The 20,009-nt window shown below is 41.5% G+C and overlaps 1 protein-coding gene and 1 long non-coding RNA gene across 4 annotated transcripts in view; one reads left to right on the top strand and one right to left on the bottom strand.

Annotated features, from left to right (window-relative positions):
- Positions 1-20,009, top strand: part of ARL15 (ADP ribosylation factor like GTPase 15) — a 217,971-nt gene that overhangs the window by 26,764 nt on the left and 171,198 nt on the right. The window lies entirely within an intron of this gene.
- On the bottom strand, positions 6,643-16,063 carry LOC128850335 (uncharacterized). Its single transcript, XR_008447650.1, has 3 exons — positions 15,932-16,063; positions 13,232-13,457; positions 6,643-11,321 (listed from the first exon to the last, which is right to left on the bottom strand). It is a non-coding gene; the product is annotated as an uncharacterized LOC128850335 (long non-coding RNA).

Genomic DNA, 20,009 nt, shown 5'->3' with positions numbered 1-20,009 from the left:
GTGTGAAGTAGATAGGTCTGTGTTACTTACAGGTTAAGCATCTTTAATGGTGATACTGTTGGAAACCATGAAATTGATGTCATTTGCAGGTTCTGACTGTGATAGGAAAACTTTCAGCTACACTTCCTGGGTATATAGAAATATAAGTGGTTTTCTAGTGAAAAGTCTTGCATTGATTTTAGAGGTCATGCTCCACATGTTGCTTGATCTTCAGACAGTTCTTGCTATCTTTCAGAACTTAATTTAATGTTGAGATAACATTAGATTACAAAATTTTTGTCAGTTTTCTAGAGTTTCTCACTTTGTAATTTAAGGATGGAGTCCTACTTACCAACTACATTTGAAATAGAATTTTAAACTTCTATTAGAAGTTTAGAATTTTTCTTGGAGGACAGTTTCTTTATTTCCTTTACCGATTTTTGGATTGCCCCTGTGAGCCGAAGGGGCAGATAGTGATACATGAGTTTCGGTGCTGTCACTGTCAAAATGGCAAAGCTGAGTGACATCAAATCCAGCTGGTTAGTATGTTTACGAGACAAGAGACTGTGCAGCTGGTTTTAGCATCTCCTGACTTTGAAATGCCTGTCTACAGGCTCTAAGCAGCAGTTCCAAACTGTTTTATGTGGTGGTGTTAATGTTTGAGGGCTGCATTTTGCAGGAAAATGAATGTTAATTCCCTTGTTTAAAACAGATCCCAACAAACAACCCAAAGTGGAATGAAGTTCAGGAGCAAAAGGAAGATGCAGTAAGTTGTTCAGAAAATAATGTCTTCCCTGCCCATCCCTCCCCTCTCCCCCTCTCCTTCCCTCACTGGAAGTGTGGAATGAACGCTCAAAATAGAGTAAAACCAAACCCAGAAAAATGAAAACCACATGAATGAAAACTAATTTCCAAACAATAAACTTCGACTGGTGTGTTTTTGAGCAACGTTTGTAAATAATTTGGTTTTGGGCTAGTTCCTCTGCTGCAGAATTAAAACAGAGATAGATTGTGTTGTTATATATTTATTATTTTATATATTATTTTATTTTGAGTTGCACCTTTATTTAAAAGAAAGCCTAAGTAAGTGTTAGCTGCTTTTGTTTGGTGTCATGTGAGACAACTACCTATTAATTTGAGTAGATTGCTTTATGTAATTTTTGTCTGAGAAATAGCTCTGTAAATGTCAAAGAAAATGTTATGTTTTAGGAACTTAGTATAATTCATGTTTTTTTTAAAAAAAGCCTAAAAAGCAGAACACATACTTCAGAATGGTGGTTTAATAAAATGCAATATCCTTTACAGTGATCATGACATTGAGACCCCATGTTTTCTGTGGAGTGAGGTCTTAGAAGTTGTGATTTGGTATTTTTGGTGGTTGGTTGCACTTGGCATGTTTTTTTTGAACCAGTACTTTTTTTCCCTCTCCTCTGTCCTGGTATATAAGGCTTGTTTTGTCCTCTTTACAGAAATATAGTGTATGAGTTGTACTTCAAATTGTACAGGAGAGTGAAGAAGTGGTCAGTAAGGTGGGTTGAGAGCTGGCTGGAGCAGAGCTCGTAGGGTTGTCATTGGCACCATAGAGTCTAGTTGGAAGCCTGTGGCCACCAGTGTTTCCCAGGCGTCAGGACTGGGCCCAGGCTTGTTCAACGTAGTCATCAATGACATGGATGAGGGAACAGGGTGCACCCTCAACAAGTTTTCTGGTGATACAAAACTGGGAGGAGTGGCTCATCCACTGGAAGGTTGTGCTGCCATTCAGCAAGAAGTGGACAGGCTAGACAGTTGGGTGGAGAGGAACCTAATGAAGTCCAACAAAGGCAAGTGTAGAATCCTGCACCTGGGGAGGAACAACTCCATGCACTGGTACAGGTTAGGGGTTGATGTGCTGGAAAGCAGCTCTGTGGAGAAGCATCTGGGAGTCCTGGTGGACAATAATTTAACTCTGAGCCAGCAACGTGCCTTCCTGGCCAAGAAGTCAAATGGTATCCTGGGGTGCATTATGAAGTGTGGCCAGCAGGCTGAGGGATGTTATTCTTCCCCTCTACTCCAGCCTACTAAGACCTCATCTGGAATACTGCCTCTAGTTCTGGGCTCCCCTGTTCGAGGAAGACAAGGAAGTACTGGAGAGCCATGGGCGGAGGGCCATAAAGATGATCAGAGAACTGGAGCATCTCTCTCTCAGGGAATGGCTGAGTGAGCTCAGTCTGTTTAGCCTGGAGAAGATAAGACTGAGACAGGACACTTAAATGCTTATAGTTATCTAAAGGCTGGGTGTCAGGAGGATTGGGCCACACTTTTTAGTGGTGCCCAGCCACAGGACAAGGGGTAGTGGGCACAAATGGGAGCACAGGAAGTTTCATCTTAAGGAAAAAACCTTGGACTAGATGATCTTCAGAGATCCCTTCCAACCCCTACTGCTCTGTGATTCTGTATTTCTTGTGAAATATAGGATCATTCTAGTATATAATCTTCTACTTGGTTAGCCAACACTAATAAAATTAAAAGCAATTACAAATGGGGCCAACGAGGTCATATGCTAGCTTGTAGCTGATGACTGTCTGGAGTACCTTCTGTGTTGTAAAAATGCTTTGTATTCATTTTGGCTCCTTATCTAGTGTTATCAGAATGTGGTGTGAAATAGAAGCAGTCAGCTTTAATAGTTTGTGTCCTCAAGCTGTAGGAAACAAGAGTCAATCTGTACTACCACTGGAAGACTTTTATGCGGGTAGACAGAGACATCTGTGCTTGTTAATTTATTTCAGTGCTGACTGTTGGCTTCTGTGCTCACTGTGCATGGATGAGAGGGTTCCACTCGTGCTTTTCATCTCTTCCCCTGCTTTAGCCGGACTCTTTCTTCTTTGACAGGAACCCAACTGTGCTTTCATAAATGTATGTGTAAAGGGGAAGCATGTATTTTAACTGAAAACTAACTTGGGTAGTTAAGTTTGCTTCAGGCTCTGAAAGATCTAAAAACTAATTGCGAGAGACTGTGCCATGTGTATGCTGGAAAATCTTATTAAGGTAGCATTAGAGTGTATGCTTGGATAACTACCTTGAAGATGCAGAGCACCTGAACGTGAGCCACAACTTCTTGAGGTAGCCTGCCACTTCAACTAGGTAGGTATCCAAAACACAAGTGAACCTTAATTATGTTTCAACGCAGTGCTGCTGTAGTTAAGCCAGAAAAGGTTCCTTAAGCAGTCTTTGTTCCCAGTCCTACCTCTTTCAAAGGGTTTGAATCTTAGGAATGTGTGGAAAGCCATAGAAAAACACTTGGGCAGAGCTGTTGGTTGAGGAACATAGCCTTCTCTGGCAAAGCTTGTTTTTGGCTCAGTCAATATTTTGATGAAGTTACATAGACCTATAAATGATAACATGGCTATTCTTTTTCTGCAGTTCAACATCCCCCCTAATATTTCTTTGTTTAAATTCTTTGTTTAAAGATTAAAACCAACTGCTTCATGAGGAAACGATAAGGATGGCTTTATTTTTGTTGGGGAAATCTAGCTTGAAGGTTCTGAGTTGCTGCACAGTGTGAATTGGAGGATACAAGTACCGGGGCCCTCCCTCTTTTAGCAGAAGCCTTTTTAAAGCTTTACACAAAGGAGTCTACAAAACATGAACTAAACTTTTTTCCTAAATGGCTAAACAGGATGTAGATATAAATAATAATTCAACAAAAACTTATTTTGCTGGAGCTTTCTCACACACAGTTTCTTGTATGTTGAGAAATGTAGTTTCCTTTCATAAAGTTCTTTCATTTGTTTCCGGCTTGAAATGAATTCATACAGTTTTAACAAAGATAAAATTAAAAAGCTCTTAATCCCAGGTGTTGTAATTTCCCTGTGTTAACAGTAATGTGTTGATTTTTCTTTTAATTTGGTGGGTTTTAAATGCATTTTTCTTAATAAGAATTTAAGATTTTTTCTTAACATTTCATAAAATATTCATAACGGTTGAGCAAGAATGTAATCAAGTACTGGAGCAGAGACTTTTAGTACATACTGTTTAATAAAACGACTGTAAAGAGTCTGTCTTTTTAGAGCATTCCTATCCTGCAGGTGAACACAAGTCTACTGACCACAAAATTGCATGCCTGCTATTGTAATAGATACAACTTTATAACTTTAAAGCTATTTATTTTTGTTTTGTTCAAATGTACTTGCTCAGTAGCTTTTCTGTGGTCTGTTTCATGTAACTAATTTGTCTTGCTGACATGCGCATTCTGCATAGAATTGCATGCTGCCAGGGGAATACTCTTGTTTCCATAGACAGAGATTTAAGGGCAGTGGCTAAATGTGAAACCACTTCTAGTTTTGGCTATATGCTAGACTGTTCGTTTAATCTTTGTCTTGGGGAAGCTGTCCTACCTCGAAGGTAAATCATGGTTGATGTAACCTGAAGGAAAGAGTAAAACCTAAGATTAGCTGTCACAGGGAGCTGGGAAATACCTTTGTGTGAAGGCTGGAGAGAAATGCTTATCAATCTTGTTGATAGTGTTTTTATCTATTTTTCAGACAGGCTAGTTTTGAATCACTGGGATGTCTTCAGACTTAAAACACACTGGGCATGAATTTGGGCTTGGTGGTTTTTTTGGTTGCTTGCTTCTTTGTTTTGTTTGCATGTTTTGTCACCAGAATAGTTTGTATCAAATTGTTCCTCACTTTGGGGTGGTGTTACCACACCATAGACTTTGTATATTTTATATTCTTTTGTATTCTTCTATAAACTTCATATTCTCTTATTCTGTAAAGTAAACCAGCTTTTCTCTGAAATGTTTCTTTTTCCATCCATTTGCCTTTCCTGTTTAAATTTGAGCTCATTCTCACAGTAGTGTTGCTCTTTGCTAACTATAGAGGTTTGCTGATTTTCTGTCTAGTTCCTTTTCCTATGGACCATCTTGTCTCAGCAAAAGTGTTTTTCCATCTAGTCAGGACTAGTTTATAACGCCTGTCTCTTTCATATGAATATCTGAATCACTGAGGAAGGCCAAGATCGCCTTTTCTGTCAGAGTTAGTAGGGACCTTGTACTTTGCTTTCTACATCTGCTTTGCTTGGTGTTAGTGATTTATGTATTTATTTTTGCATGTCCATGGCTCAGCTTCTGCTTCGCTCAGTCTCTTGCTTTGATGACATAATATATTTCAGCCTTCTACTTCTTAAACTGTTTCTAAATGTCTCTCGTGATACTCGAGCTAGGCTGTTTTGTCTGTAGATAGAAATGATTCTGCATTACTGCACCTCTGTTGTGTATATATGAGGAATTCTATGGAGGGTTCTGAGACCCAGAGGTGTATGCATGCAGTGTGCGCTCCTCCTTCTTGTGCCTTTTCTGTAGTTTTTTTTTATTGCTACAAATTTAATGATTACTCAAATGCAGGATCTGCAATATGTTAGCAGCAGTTCTTATATAGGTTCCTACTGTTCTCCTCCTCTCTCCGTCTTTCTTTTTAGTTTTTTTTCTTTTCATGGTCCTACATTTAAGCCAGTTACTTGTCTAGCCCCCGAGTTGTGAGGCTTTATCTTAAGCTACTGTCTCCTAAAAGTTCCTTGTGACTTTTAGTAATTATCTGTGTTGGGTTTTTTTTCCCCTACTAAAGGAGGCAGAGAGGGGAGAAAATCTCTGTTTCAGCAGTTTATCTGATCATGTGTGGGATTTGGGAAAGACACTTTTTCTTGTGATGAACAAGTGGTTAGTTTTATTATATCCTTTTCTGAAGCATTGGAAGGAACGTGAGAAATGGTGGGCAGCAGTGGTGAGGTGATCTTAGATGCTTGCCTGGTCTCTGGTTCACGTGACTGGAGTTAACTTGTCTGGTAGATCTGATATCAAGAAGATGTTTTTGTCAAGCTCAGACTGTCCGGGGTGTGTTGCTGTTTTCATTTGCGGTATGCTGGGAGGCAGTTCACCCACTGGACAGCGTATTTTATCTCCTGTGAGTCCTAAATGTGGAGTTTGGGTGTTGATGATACCCTCTCACTGTCTTTCTCAGTTTGTGGCATTTGACTGAGTCTCCTGATGGCTGAAGTCTTGGGGTCTGTTTTATGGTAAAGTTCGAGTAAAATTAATGACTTAAAAGTTAATGTGTTGAATACTCTGTTGATCATTTCCATCTTCTGCTGTGGCGTAATTGCACTTTGGAAAACTACTACCAGAAGCAGTGATGATACTTGTAAGCACATTACTTAGCTGAACAAGATATGTTTTTCTGCCTGAGCTTCAGTCCTTGTTTTGGCTAATGCTTGCGCATTGCTAATTTGACTGTTTCATACTGTATATTGTTAAATGACTGTCTGCTTCAGTTGTCTTGCTGCTTACTGTGTGCTGCATCACTGGTCACAAAAACCACATCCATAGAGCTATTGCATGAAGATTAGATGCTTCTGTACCACACGGGTGTTGACCGGTGGCTTCACACACTACAATTGCAAAGCAGACTTTGCTTATTAACTCAGAAGAGATTACTACTGGCAGTCTGTGTGGTTTAATGTATAATTACTGAGAGCAATTCTGCAAAATTTGGGAGAGTGATTATAAACTTTTGATGTCCTGTGTCAGAAATGCTTGTGATTACCCTCTTCCTTCCAGGAGTTTCAGATTGGGATACTAGGAGACCGTGTGGTCCTTCTATGCCCTTAATTTTCAAGTGGACATTCAGGTATTAAATGTGTCATTCATATCTTTTTCCTAATGTCTACAGGCCTTTTCCAGAAATTTAAAAGAAGAAAAGGAGAATTTAAAAGAAGCAAAGATTACCTGTTCTACTCAAACTTTTACTGGTGTTTTTCGAAAAAAAAATTGCAGTCTCATTTGGTCTTTTGTACATGTCTGTCTTCAAATAGTATCCTCTGTTCTTTGTGCTGTCTCGTGAGAGCTTGCATTACCAATGTTAGTTACCTTGTCTTTAACGGCAAGTAGCAACCTGTAGGTGTAGAAGTTCACTCCTTTAGTCTGAAGTGGCTGAACTGTTGCTGGCAAAAGGAAGGTAGTTGTTTCCTGGATAATATACATACTTCAGTAGCTATTGTGAATTATGTATGTTTTAAATATTGCTTGATATCATTGAATCTATTGACTGACAGACTCTGGGCATAAAAATTAATATTAAAATGCTGTTTTGTCTTTCATCAGACACTGAATAGGTATACAGAAGCTGAACAGACTATGGCATAAGTGGTGATACGAATATACTATTTGAAAACTGTAATTCACTGCAGAAAATGGGCTGTTGTAGATGACATTGAACTGAGTGTTCTAAAATCATGGCCTGAGATAGTCTTGATATGTAAACCAGTTTAGTTAGTTGTAAATCAATTTTGTCTAAACTGTATACAAAGATTTCCTAGATGCCAGTTCAATGCAGAAAGCTAATGAAACCCCCAAACTTGGTATTTGTAATTAAAAAGAGAATGGATTAGCTGGGCTCCAAAAGAGAAATCCATACCCACTTGGAAAACAAATGCTTTGTGTTTTAGTGATTTTGAAGTAAATGACCAAGTGCAGCATGAATGCACACTGAACGCAATAACTACAAGTTAAGGCCAAAACCATGGGTTTGTGTGTGTAACTTACCAACATATTTCAAGGTTGTTAGCCTGACATGCATACTGACAAGTTACAAAGCTATGACAGTTCAGGAAAATGGACTGCTGTCACTGGGTAAAGCTTACTAGCCCTTTCTTTTCTTTAGCAAAAAGTAGACAGTGATGCCAAAAATGTGATAGTGATGCAGTTAGATAAATAACTCTTGTTTGCTTACCTAAAGTATGACAGAGTTCTTTTCCATCTCTCCTCTAAAAATGCTTTGAAAATCCAATACCTCCAGCTCTCTTTAAAAAACAAAAAAGCCTGACAATTTAAAAATCTTTCTGAATATTTGCACAGAACAGCTAATGCTTTTAGAGAAGACATTAAACCTCAGGTTTTCACAATATAATCTAGAAAGAGATTCCAACTCCAACTTTCTTTGTGTGTTTTCTATAAGCAGCCACCATCAGGCATAGAAACTTTTATAGCATTGCTGTTTTGCTCTTCCTACTAAAACAAAATCCCTTGATGTCTGTCCCTGAAAACAAGCAGCTTCTGTGATACTGTACTCTATGCATACTTACTGAGATGTGTTTGCCATTTTCTACTCTCTTCTGAAAGTTCTGTCCAAGGGAAGAACCCAGGATTAAAACAAATTATCTTGCCTCCCCTTTGACAGATGCATCTACTGGTAAACTTGCCCAGTTTTGACACATAATTAGCCATCAGTTTCTGGTTATGCTCCAACACAGAACATACAGAATAACTTTTACAGCAGTGTCATTGTAACTGACAGAGATGTAATCCAGTACTGATGATAAAACACTTTCATGTCAATGTGCTGACACCCAATTTCTTCTTGCTAAATAACACTTAGAGCTATGGTCATGTGCACCTTTGATCTGCCTGGAGTGGTTGGAAGAGGTATGGCTGAACAGCTTAGCTGCTAGAATATATTTTGATTGCTCCTGTATCTGCTTGAGTAAAAGATCAGCTGTTTTAGCTTAAAGCACTGACTGTGATGGCTTACTCAGTTGTCTGTTTCCAGGGAAGCCGGTGAGATTATTCACATATTTCATATTTCATGCTATTGATTCTGCTGTGTGAATGGCATTCTCCGTCAGAAGACCTGTATATCAGACTCTTCCAGAAACTTATCTACGGAAACTTATCTATGCTGTTTTATAAGCAGGAGTTGTACAACAGGAGCTATACAGAGATGAAGCAAAGTTATCATAGATTGGGAAATGTACAAGCAAGTTCGTCCTAGCTAATTTGCCTTCTGAGTTGCATGTATGTTTTGGTCTAGTCCTTAATTACTTGCATTGCTTTGTTTTCCTTTTTCCTTTCCACAGAGGTCCCATGAGTCATTCATTGCACAAGATGGGTGGTGGTAATTTAATTATCTGCTGTTAACAATTGTGGAGAAAAACAGAGTTAGGTGTTGTTGCCTCATGTTTTTTTCTGCTATTTGAATGAAAGCAGAATTAGAATACAAAAATGTCCATATTGGGTCAGTCCAAGTATGTCTCTTGACCAGCAATGTGTTTTACAAGAGCCACAAACAAAAGACTGTGGAGCAGTAGGAATGGGAGAAATGAATGTGCTATTACCTGACATCCTACAGGTTTCCAACTCTTTTAAGCATAGGTGGTTTTGGAGTTAGTTGTGGTTTATGTCCTTGTTAACATCAGTAGATTTTAATCTCTGAGTATGTCCAGCTTCTTTGTGAAGTCAGGCAGAATCCACAGCCTTGTTTGGCAGTGAGCTCATGGTTCTGCAGGTGAGCTGCTACTAATATGTTGAACCACTACTTGTGCTTTTAAAGCTATCTGCAATAAGCTTAATTCAACGAGTCTTAATTCTTGTAGTGGAAGAGACAGTGTGCAGTAACTTGGTACCGCCACCTTCTGGAATCTACTTAAAGCTTTGTAAATTTCTTAGGCCTCTCCAGAATTCTCTTTTCCAGAATGAAAAACCTAAGATAGCTTAGACTGCTTCTTGAACGAAAAGCTATACCATATTTTGATCATCCTTTTTGCCCTTTTAGGAACCTTTTTGAGTTCTGTTGCCCTTTTGAGATGAGAATAAAAAAATGCAGTGTTAGGTATGAACATGGTTAGATTGAAACATAGATTTATACAACAGCGCAATGATGTTCCTGTCCTTACTTCTAACATTTGATGTATTTTTTTGAGAGCCCTCAAGGCCCAAACCTCTGATGTCATAGGCCTATCATAATCCCAAATCTCGTTGCAGAGTGCAGTTTTTTTCCCCCTCCATGTAGATCACTATTTGTTAAATGTCAGTTGCCATTCTGTTGTCCAGTCAGTCTCACAGTGTCCCTCCTTGAACCTTTAGTCTGTACTGTTCAGAATAACTGGATGGTGCTCACTGCTTACCTTTGCCACAGCAGGTCCATCACAGATTCTTGAGAAAATTTGCAAGTGGCCTCCCTCCATTACAGGAATTGACCATTTACTCATACCCTCTGTTTCTTGCCATTTAACCAATTACTTGTCCATACAAAGCTTTTCTTTTTGTGTCATGACCGCTTGTATTTTGTGATTGTTTGAAGAATTCTGTAGAATGCTTTCTGAATATCCACCTTGACCATGCTTTCATGGGTCTTTCTCTGACAGTTATGGCTACTGTGTCTGGGTAATTCACAAATGCTGAATTTTCTTTGATCATTGTTGTACAATTTCATCATTTATAAAGCACAACATGGAGTAGCTGAAGTCTAAACTATGTAATAACTTAGTGTCCAGTTTCAGACTCTTACTAATTTTTTCCCCTCCAGAATTCATTTTTTCTTTTCCCCAGAACACTTGGCATCATAGACCATGTCATCCGTTCTCTGTATGCGCGGCTGTAGCAGTGACTAGTTCTTCTCTTAACCATGTTCCAGCATCTCATGTTTGGTATCTCAAAATTGGTATCTCTGTCTTTGCAATGTGTACGTGTTCTAACACAGCCACTCTGTGGCTGAAGATTAGTAAAATTATGTTTACCAAGCTGGCGGTCTTCTGCTTGTAATGAGAAAACCCCTTGCCTTGTTTAAATTTCTGCAATAAACATTGTTTCAGAGTCAACAGGTTTGTATGACAGATGAATTTGCCGTGATTTGTCCTGTGAGAGTCAAATATTGTTGCACTGCAGTTGTCTTTACTGTTGAAAAACTTCAGGAGGACAAGTTGATATCATTACCAGAGATGTTTATTTGTTACTTCAAATCTGAAATTACTGTTTATGACACCAGCAGATCTGCTGGCACTGTTCAGCATAGTATAGTGTGCAGAGAGTTCAGCAAAGGCCAGAAATGCAGACCTTGGTCAAAATAATGACATGATGCCAAAATGCAGCAGTGTGGCAGCAAACCATTTTAAAATCTTTATTCACTAACTTTGCTCATTTACTCTGCTCAGGATTTGTATGCAAATGTTGGTGCTGTATAAATGATTTGTGCTGTTGCACGTATTCATCTTCTGAGGGAATGTAAGAAAATACTTTGTTGAAACTTCTGGAGAAAAGAGAGTAAAACAGAACATATAACAATAAAGAACATAGAAAATTCTCATTCTCCCACTGTTTGACTGTAGTGGAAAAGCTGGGCTTGGAAAGAGTGGGTCATGCACATGGAATTTTGTTCCTATCCAGAGAAGAACTGGATTGGATCACTGTTTTGACAACCTGAAATGAGGCCTTACCATCTCCAACTTTTGTTGGTGAAGAACGCAGGCCAGGTTGTACCCTGAAGGTCATGGTAACCCAGCCAGAGAACAGGTTTCTTCCTGATGCAATCTTGCAGCTGCAGAGAAGCGATAAATTAAAGACTGCACACAAAGTATATAATAGTAGATAATAAAATACAGTAAATAGTTGCTTGATCTTCTCCTTCAGTGCTGTTGGATGGGAGTAGGCACGGAGAGAATGGTAGGGAATGGATAGGAGGAAGAAAAATGGGAAATGCAGGTTTCCTTCAACCAGTATCCATCATGTTATGCTTCTCTTCATCTTAGCATTTCCTCAGGGTGGAATTTTAGGATTTTTGTTAACATTGCAGAGTACATTACGACTTGTACTCTTCAAGTATTGCCATATATAAGGCTCTTTCAACACATGCACAGATGGAGTTCTTCATTAGTGTATTTAGAGTACCTGAAAACTTATTGTAACTAGCAAAGAAACAGAGAAGGAAGAAAATAGAGTAAGGGAAGGGAAAACAGATAAATAGATCTTGACACTGTATGTGATAGTTGTACATATTTGTTCAAATCTTCCCCCCCTCCCCTCCATCTAGTATTATCTTTCCATTGGCAAAAGATAACTTTGTACAGAGTGGCTCTTAGGATCTTTTAGTATGGGCCACATAGCTGACAGTACAACAGGAAAAACAGGGAAGTATGTAGACAGTGTGCAGCAATGGAGGAAGACAGCCTTCTGCTGAGGCTTAACATCTTGACTTCTTGCAGTGTTTTTGTAGTTACTAATTTAGTTGAGCAGAATTTTAAATAAATGTGTAGATAGAGTCTGTCTAGTTGAAGAACAGGAAGGTGAAACACTAAATTTTGTTTCGTATTTCCTCCCCTAGCACTCATTTTCCAAGTAACGTCTGTTTTTGCCCAAGCTGTGATGGATGTAAGTTAGATACTGTGCCTTGGCATAGATGGAGCTCAAGATGATGACTCCCAAGAGGGACCAGTCAGTTACTGTTGCTCTGCTTCTGCATGCTGGACGCTGCAAAGTCTCAAGGTCAATAATCAGATGAGATGGTGGGCCGTCCAAACATTGGGAATCTTTGTAACTGCTGTAAGTGTGGGTTGGGAATATAATGCCCAATAACTGGTAAACCTAAATAAATCTACTTTTAGTTGTCAGTAATTAAACGAGTTTGGCAGTAGTCGTTCCTCCTTGTGAGCCTTCCTCAACCTGTTGAGGATTTGTCTGTTTTTGAAATGCTGGATTGGGGTTTTCAAAGTTGCTCTCTAGGGATGGTATTTATGCAGTCCCTTCCATTTGCTCTTTAAAATATGAGACTTTTATAACTTACAGCCGTCTCAGAAACTACTGTTTCTCGCGTCCTCTTGTCTGACTGCTGTAGAGCATACTTGTTAGCTGACTGCACTCCCTCTGAACCTTCCCTTCCTCCTAAGGAGATTGGAGGATTAACAGCTGTTTCATATGCCACTTCTCATCCAAAGAACTTTGTACATGCCACTAAGTTTTAATCAGTTTACTTATACAAGAATCAAGTCCTCCATTACTGAAGTTCAGTAATCCCTGGCATGAGGACTACACAAAGCAGACCTTTTTAAAAGCAAACATCAGGGCTCTGCTAATGAGTTGGGTGGTTTGAGGAAACTCTCATGTGTCCTGTGTTGTTTTTCAGGAGTTGTGATGTACCTCTTGCTGCTGCATTGGCAATTATGTTTGGTAACACAGAGGCTCTGTTATCACTCTGTGCGCCAGCAGCACATCTGGTTCATGTTTTTTCTGATACAGGTGAATGCAGGTCTTTGTACCCTGCCTGTGATAAGTTCTGTGATCTATGGAACTGATTTTTTTTGGCCAAATGTTTGAAAGAATGAATTTAAGTTTAGTTCCAAAAAAAACCTATCTGTTTTGTGCCCAGTACTGACTTTCTTGAATTTATATTTTATACTGACTGCAGCACTGAGCTCTGATGCATGTAGCTTTGTTTCGTTGTTATTTTATTACCTGCTTGAAGAGCATGCAGCTCTCTCTGTGCTTGTGTAATAGGCAGTGTGATAGTACTTAGGAAGGCCCCTCCTCGCCAGTCTCCAAAAGAGTGGAAGATGATACCATGCAGGCTTGTGGATCCAAATTAGATTTTTGGAAACTTCACATGTCATTCTTCCGTGACAGTGGCTTTGCAAAGGTGTCGTCAACTTGCAGACTGGATTTTTTGTAGGATTCTGGTCACCTGTTAACAGGTAAGATAATTGTAAAAGAAAAACTTGGTCTAGGTTTTGCATTGAAGCTTGGCAGCACTGTAAACAGTGTTGTGCCGCAGTTGTAGTTGTAGGGAACCTTGGAAATCACTATTCTGACTTCCTGCTTGAAGCACAGTCAGTATGGTCAGACCATGTGTCTCAGAGCGTTATGCAATCTGGCTTGAAAACTTCTTAAGAACACAGACCGCTGCTGCGTTGTCCCCATAGGGAGAAACGTTCCCTTTTTTCCTCTGGTGTGAACTTGCTTTGTTTCAGTTTGTCAGTGTGCTAGACTGAGGAGACCGAAACAGGGGACTCCAAACGTTATCTAGTGTAGTCCAATAAGTGCTGAGTCAAGGGGGATCATCCCTTCCTTCCATCTCCTGGTTGTGGCTGTGCTAGTGTAGCGCTGATTGCTGCTGACCTTGGCTGATGCCAGCCCCAGGGTGGCTCCTGTGCATCTTGCTGTTTGCCAGGGCCCCAAGGACTTTACTGCAGAACTGCTGCCCAGGTAAGTAGCGTCTAACCTGGACTACTGCCTGGGGGGTCTACATTTGTCCAGGCTGCATGACAACCAGTTCTTCCACCCTGCCCAGATCCATCTGGATGGCAACCCTGCCCCCAGTGCATCAGTTGTTCCCCTCAGTTCAGCATCATCTGCAGACTTGACAAGAGTGTCTCCTTCCAGGTCACTGAATGTTGTTAAGCAGTGCAGGTCACAGGTTGGGCCCCAAAGACTTCAGTATTTTGTCACTGTAATTAGAGTATGAGCCATTAATGGCTGCATCTAGGCCAGATTTAATGAATTTTTACCCATCTAAACTGTCTGCTTAGACAGACTGTAATGTTTTTCCTCTTGCAGAGGTCTTGCTCTGGGACTTTCCCAGGGACCAAACTTAGACTGATCAGCCTGTAGTTTCCTGGCCAGTTCTGCTGGCTTTTTTGTTGAATATGGCATGGCACTGGCATTTTTGCAGTTCTTTGCCACCTCCTCATCTTGGTCACCGTTGAGATCATCCAGCACCATCTCTGGGTGCAGCCCTTCTATGGATCACAGTATCTCATGTAACCCCTCATGTTCTCACACACTGCTGGAAATTCTTCTAATGGACAGCCTGTGAGTGATCTTTTTCATAGGATGATAGAATCACCAGGTTGGAAAAAATCTTCAAGATCATAGAGGCCAACCACACCTATGTGCCACTAAGCCATATCCTTAAGTACCTCATCTACCTGTTTTTAAATACTTCTAGGGATGGTGACTCCACCATCTCCCTGGGCAGCTGTGCCAGTGCCTGATGACCCCTGCAGTGAAAATTTTTTCCTAATGTCCAATCTCAACCTCCCCGGCGCAGCGCCCCCTTGTCCTATCACCTGTCACTTGGGAGAAGAAGTGACACCTCTCTACATGGTACGCTCTACACTGCTATCTTTGGCACAGTAGTGAGGAGAGTAGTTTTTCTGAATGGAAAAAAGATTAAGTGACTTGTAGCACAACAGCAGAAGCTGAAGCACAGCAAAGATGCAAACTTCAAGTAAGGTCTTCTAATACATAAACTTTTTTTTTGCTTTATTTTCTGACCACTGCTTATATACCCTCAACATTGTTATAATCTTTTAGTTCATAGAATGTACCCGAACATGACTATGGTGTGTAGTGGCTTAGATACTGACAGTAACTCATTATTGGGTGTAAAAGAATGAAATCCAAGGTAGTTGTTGGATTGCTTCTGGGTAGGAAGTCTTTAATTTGTATCTTTAGTTTTGCAATTTTCCAGTACTGACAGGTAAGAGCCAAGAGACCATGTAAGAGTTTGTAGAAGTCATTAGTAAAACTTGCCCACTTTCCTTCTGTGTTAATAGAACGCAAAGTGTTTCCCATGGTATATACAGTATTTAGGGTTGTATGGTTGTCTTGAATCTTCTGAACATCCCACTGGGTTAAACTGAGTTTCTGTGGTTGACTTTAGTATCCCCTGTGTTACGGATGTGGCTTTAAGTTCTGTTAGGAAGAGCTGGGACACAACATCAGAAAGGTACCAGAGAATCCAGAGAATCACACCAGGGTGTGATTTTGCAGGCTAAAAAGTTGTACACTGACAAATGGACATTAGCAAAGGTGTAGAGGGAGTTCAGAAGGTGAATCTCCTACGCAGCCTCTGGCTAAATACCAGCGCTCAGTCTTCCAGAAAGTCTGCCACGTTTTGGTAGTGAGTTCGTGATTCTTACAAATTTTTTATTTTCAGGAGGGTTTTCCTCAAAAAAAAAAAACCCAAAAAAACCCCAAACAAACAAAACCAAACAAACAAACAAAAAAAAACCACCAAAAAGAAACCCCAGAAAAACCACAAAATCAAAACTCAAACAAAACATCATCCCCTGAACAACTAACTCCCATCCCCAAAACTAAAGGGTTTTTCTTTTGAACCTCAATTTCTGAATTCCCGCCGTGCGTGCCACTCACCGCCCCAATCCTGACCAACTCCATCGTTTTCCTGCGCGTTGCGAATAACCGCTGTTATTCCGCGTCCTTTGGAGGCCCCGCGCGGGGCTGCGGCGGAGCGGAGCGGCGCCCGGCTCTTCCCCTCGCCCTTTCCCACGGGCGCAGCGGCCCCGCCAGGGGGCGCCCGTATCCCGGCGGCGGCTCGCAGCGCCCCCTGCCGGCCGCGCGGGGGAGAGCCCCCCCCCCGTGCTCCGCCCCGCTCCCAGGCTCGGCTGCTTCCCTGCTCTGCCCTGAGGCTCCTTTCTGCTCCACAAAGGGGTGCGAGTGTGTGTCTGCAGCCCAGGGGCAACGCACGCGGAGCTGTGCTTAGGTGAGGATTCGTTATGAAAACGCTGCTTGCAGACAAACTTCGTTTTAAGCCGTAGTTTAAAGCATGAAGCCTTATTCCAGCTGTGGAGAGCAGATTTCAGACCCCTGCGGGTAGGGAGGGTGTGATGTAGTTTTGATATACAGAGAAGGGGGAGGGGGCTGGGGCAAGGTCAGAATCATAGAATCATAGAATAGTTTGGGTTGGAAGAGAGCTTAAAGATCATCCATTTCCAACCCCCCTGCCATGGGCAGGGACATCCCACTGGCGCAGGCTGCCCAAGGCCCATCCAACCTGGCCTTGAACATCTCCAGGGATGGGGCAGCCACAGCTTCCCTGGGCGACCTGTGCCACTGCCTCACCACTCACATGGGGAAGAAATCCTTCCTTATGTCAAACCTAAATCTGCCCCTCTCCAGTTTATACCTGTTCCCCCTCATCCTATCACCACAAGCCTTTGTGAATAGTTCCCTCCCCAGTTTTCTTGTAGCCCCTTCAGGTACTGGAAGGCCACTTGGAGCCTTCTCTTCTCCAGGCTAAAGAACCCCAACTCTCTCAGCCTGTCCTTATATGGGAGGTGCTCCAGCTCTCTGATCATGTTTGTAGCCCTCCTCTGGACCCATTCCAACAGCTCCATATCGTTCTTATGTTGAGGATTCCAGAACTGGGCACAGTACTCCAGATGAGGTTGCACGAGAGAGGAATAGAGGGGCAGAATCTGTTCCCTCAACTTGCTGGCCACACTGCTTTTGATGCAGCCCAAGACACGGTTGGCCTTCTGGGCTGTGAGCGCACATTGCCAGCTCCCGTCGAGTTTCTCATCAGCCAGGACCCCAAGTCCTTCTGTTCAGGGTTGTTCTCAATCATGTCATTTTCCATCGTGTACTGAAAATGGGGGTTGCCCCAACCCAGTTTTAGGACCTTGCACTTGGCCTTGTTGAACCTCCTGATGTTCACACAGGCCCACTTCTCCAGCCTGTTCAGGTCCCTCTGGATGACATCCCATCCTTCCAAGGCTTCTAAGCAGGGGTGGATGTTGGAGAGAATGCTGCATTTGTTTGTTCCCCCCCCCCCCCCCCGATTTTCCCTGGTGTTATCATAAAAAATGAATACATGTTTATAAATAAAGCATGGAAGGAAGAGCTCCTGTAGCTGAAGGAGAATAGGGGTAGAGTCATAGAATTGCTTGGTTGGAAAAGACCTTTGAGATCATTGAATCCAGCTGTACCTGTCCACTACTAAACCAGATCCCTGAGCATTTCATGTACCCATCTTTTCAATACCTCCAGGGATGGTGACTCCAGCACCTCCCTGAGATGACTAGAATCTGTGTCTAGAAGAGGATAGAGAGCCTGTGAGGCTGAGGCTACCTCACTGGTGGTGATCTGCATCGCAGAAAATGTGAGCTAGCTTGGAGCAGTTTACTTAGGGCATGTGAAATGGTTTTGGGTGTGTGGGCATCTCAGCCCCCTGCAACCTGAGAGACGTGATGGTGTCAGCCTTTGTGCCTGCAGCCCATAGCGTGTCTAGACTTCTGTCCTGTGGGAAGTCAAGAGAGAAACCACCTTCTGCTCTGCTGCAGTTCTGCAGGGAGGGTGACAACGCAGAGCAACCTTCCAGCTGGGAGAAAAGACAGGAAGACAAATGCTAGGGATGGTCCGCAGTGGGTGGTTTGTTTGTGATTGCCTTGCAAATCTACACAGCTGCTAGGCTCTATGTGGTTTGCCTCAGCTTTGTTGTGTTTGGGTTTCTTGAATGTTACAGAAGCAAACCACCTGTGGCATGTGAGCAATGCATAGCAGAGCTTTTACTTCCTTGTAGTGTTTGTGTGGAAGACAAGAACATCGCAACTGTCAGACTTGGACCTGTGATCTAGCTGGGAGCATGTTCTCCAACATTCAGTAAAACCATAGAAAACCCACATAGTGAACATGTGGAACAATCTGCAGGTTTATGAAGAATTTATGCAATGCCTAATGGTTAAAGATTTGTTTTAAACATTTAAACATTCTTACAGTCCGTATATCTGCTAGCATTGCAGCTCTCTGTGTTTGCTGACGGAAGATGGCTAGAACTTCTTTGATTCTTGTCACTTACTAGTTTCTATGGTATCTTATAACAATGGGTTTTTGCTGTTTGTTTTGAAGTACCCACTTTTTAGCTTATTGAAGTAATTGATGCTTCATACTGTTTTTACAACTGCTTCATCTCTGGATCGTTGTATGTTTTTCTTTGGAGAAGAACTTTTATCCTCTGTTTTCTGATTATGGAGTATTTACAGAAGAGAGAGCAAAGTTGTCACTGTGACGTTTTAAGGCAAGGTTGGTTTTACATAGCTAATTCTTTGAAATAGGTGCATATGAGAAGTTGGCTATGATACCTTTACTCCTCAGTTTGCTTGCCATTTCCATTATCTTGTTTAAGCTATCAGGCGTTCTGGAAAAAGACATGCCAGGAATATAGATTTGTCTGGTTTAAAAACAAAACTAAGGTAAGTCCTTTATGGTTAGGCCTAAATCCTTTAGGGCTTTGGTGGGACAGATTCTGAATTGTCTCACCTTAAGTTTTGTATTGCTTAGCTCATGAAGATATACTGCTGACAAATGCCAGGAACTACAGGGAAGAGAGATTGCAGATGGATTTGAGAACAAAGGGTTAGTCTAGAGATTTCCTCGGGAGGCAAAGAAACAAGTTAGGCCAGTGCTGAAATCCAGCAGTGGCTCCAAATGAGGGGGGTGGGTGAGGGCAAGTGAAGACCAAGAGTACTTAACTCTTTAAACACTTAAGAGTCTGGAGACTTTATTGATTCACTGAAACACTTACCTATTTCGTCATGTTGTGGATAGCTGTCCTTTGATCTTTTAAAATTATTTTCTAGATAAGCGTTCAAACCTGTAAAATGGGGGAATAGTTAGAATGAAGCTTCATAGGACAGCTGAGCTGTCCCAGAACCACTTGGCTGCTGACAGGGGAGTCTTGCTCTGAGGTTTATGACCCCCCCTTTTCCCTTGCTTTGGCATGGGGAATAAAGTGTGTAAATAAAGTCATACTGTCCAGGACCTGTTCTGCTACCTTAGCAAGCTGGCTTAGTTTTTTTTCACCCTTACGTTAGCTTTCTGCAAGTTTAGTGAACTGAATGGCCTCATATGAGGGGTTAGGTTAGCACCAAGGGCTGATAACATGTAAGAGGCAGGAGAATGCAGCTGGGAAGGGACATTGAAAGGGGTGAGCCTACCCTTTGACAGCAGTCAGCCATTAGTTGTCTCATTTAAGCTTTTGATGCATCCCTTTGATTTAATACAGACTGAAAAATGTCCACTCCATGCATGCCCTTATTTTGTACCATGACAGAAAAGGTCATCAACCTTTAATTTCACTGTAAATGCTCCATACAGCATCTGTTCGATCGCTGATTAACCAACACAGTGTGTTTGTAGCAGCACTGTAAGTCCTGCTTTCAGCTCACTTGCAACAGGGTACTGAAGTTTGGATTGGTGTCGTTCTGAAAATTTGCAGAAGGTAATGCACAGTGAGGCTAGTCCTCAGGGTTTTTTTTTGTAGAAAATAGTGAAAGAACAGCTAATACAAAGGCAGGTGATCAAGGGTGTTCTGTTCATATTTGTCCTGTTCTTAACGGACACTTTACTGAAAAGATGCTTATTAATATCCTTCATCCTTCAGTTTCTGTGAGAGGGGGTAGTGAAGTCTTGAGACCCATTCTGAGGTCAGGTT

Source organism: Cuculus canorus, chromosome Z, assembly GCF_017976375.1.
Source record: "Cuculus canorus isolate bCucCan1 chromosome Z, bCucCan1.pri, whole genome shotgun sequence".
NCBI classification, from domain to species: Eukaryota; Metazoa; Chordata; class Aves; order Cuculiformes; family Cuculidae; genus Cuculus; species Cuculus canorus.
This window is presented reverse-complemented; position numbering and strand designations above follow the sequence as displayed.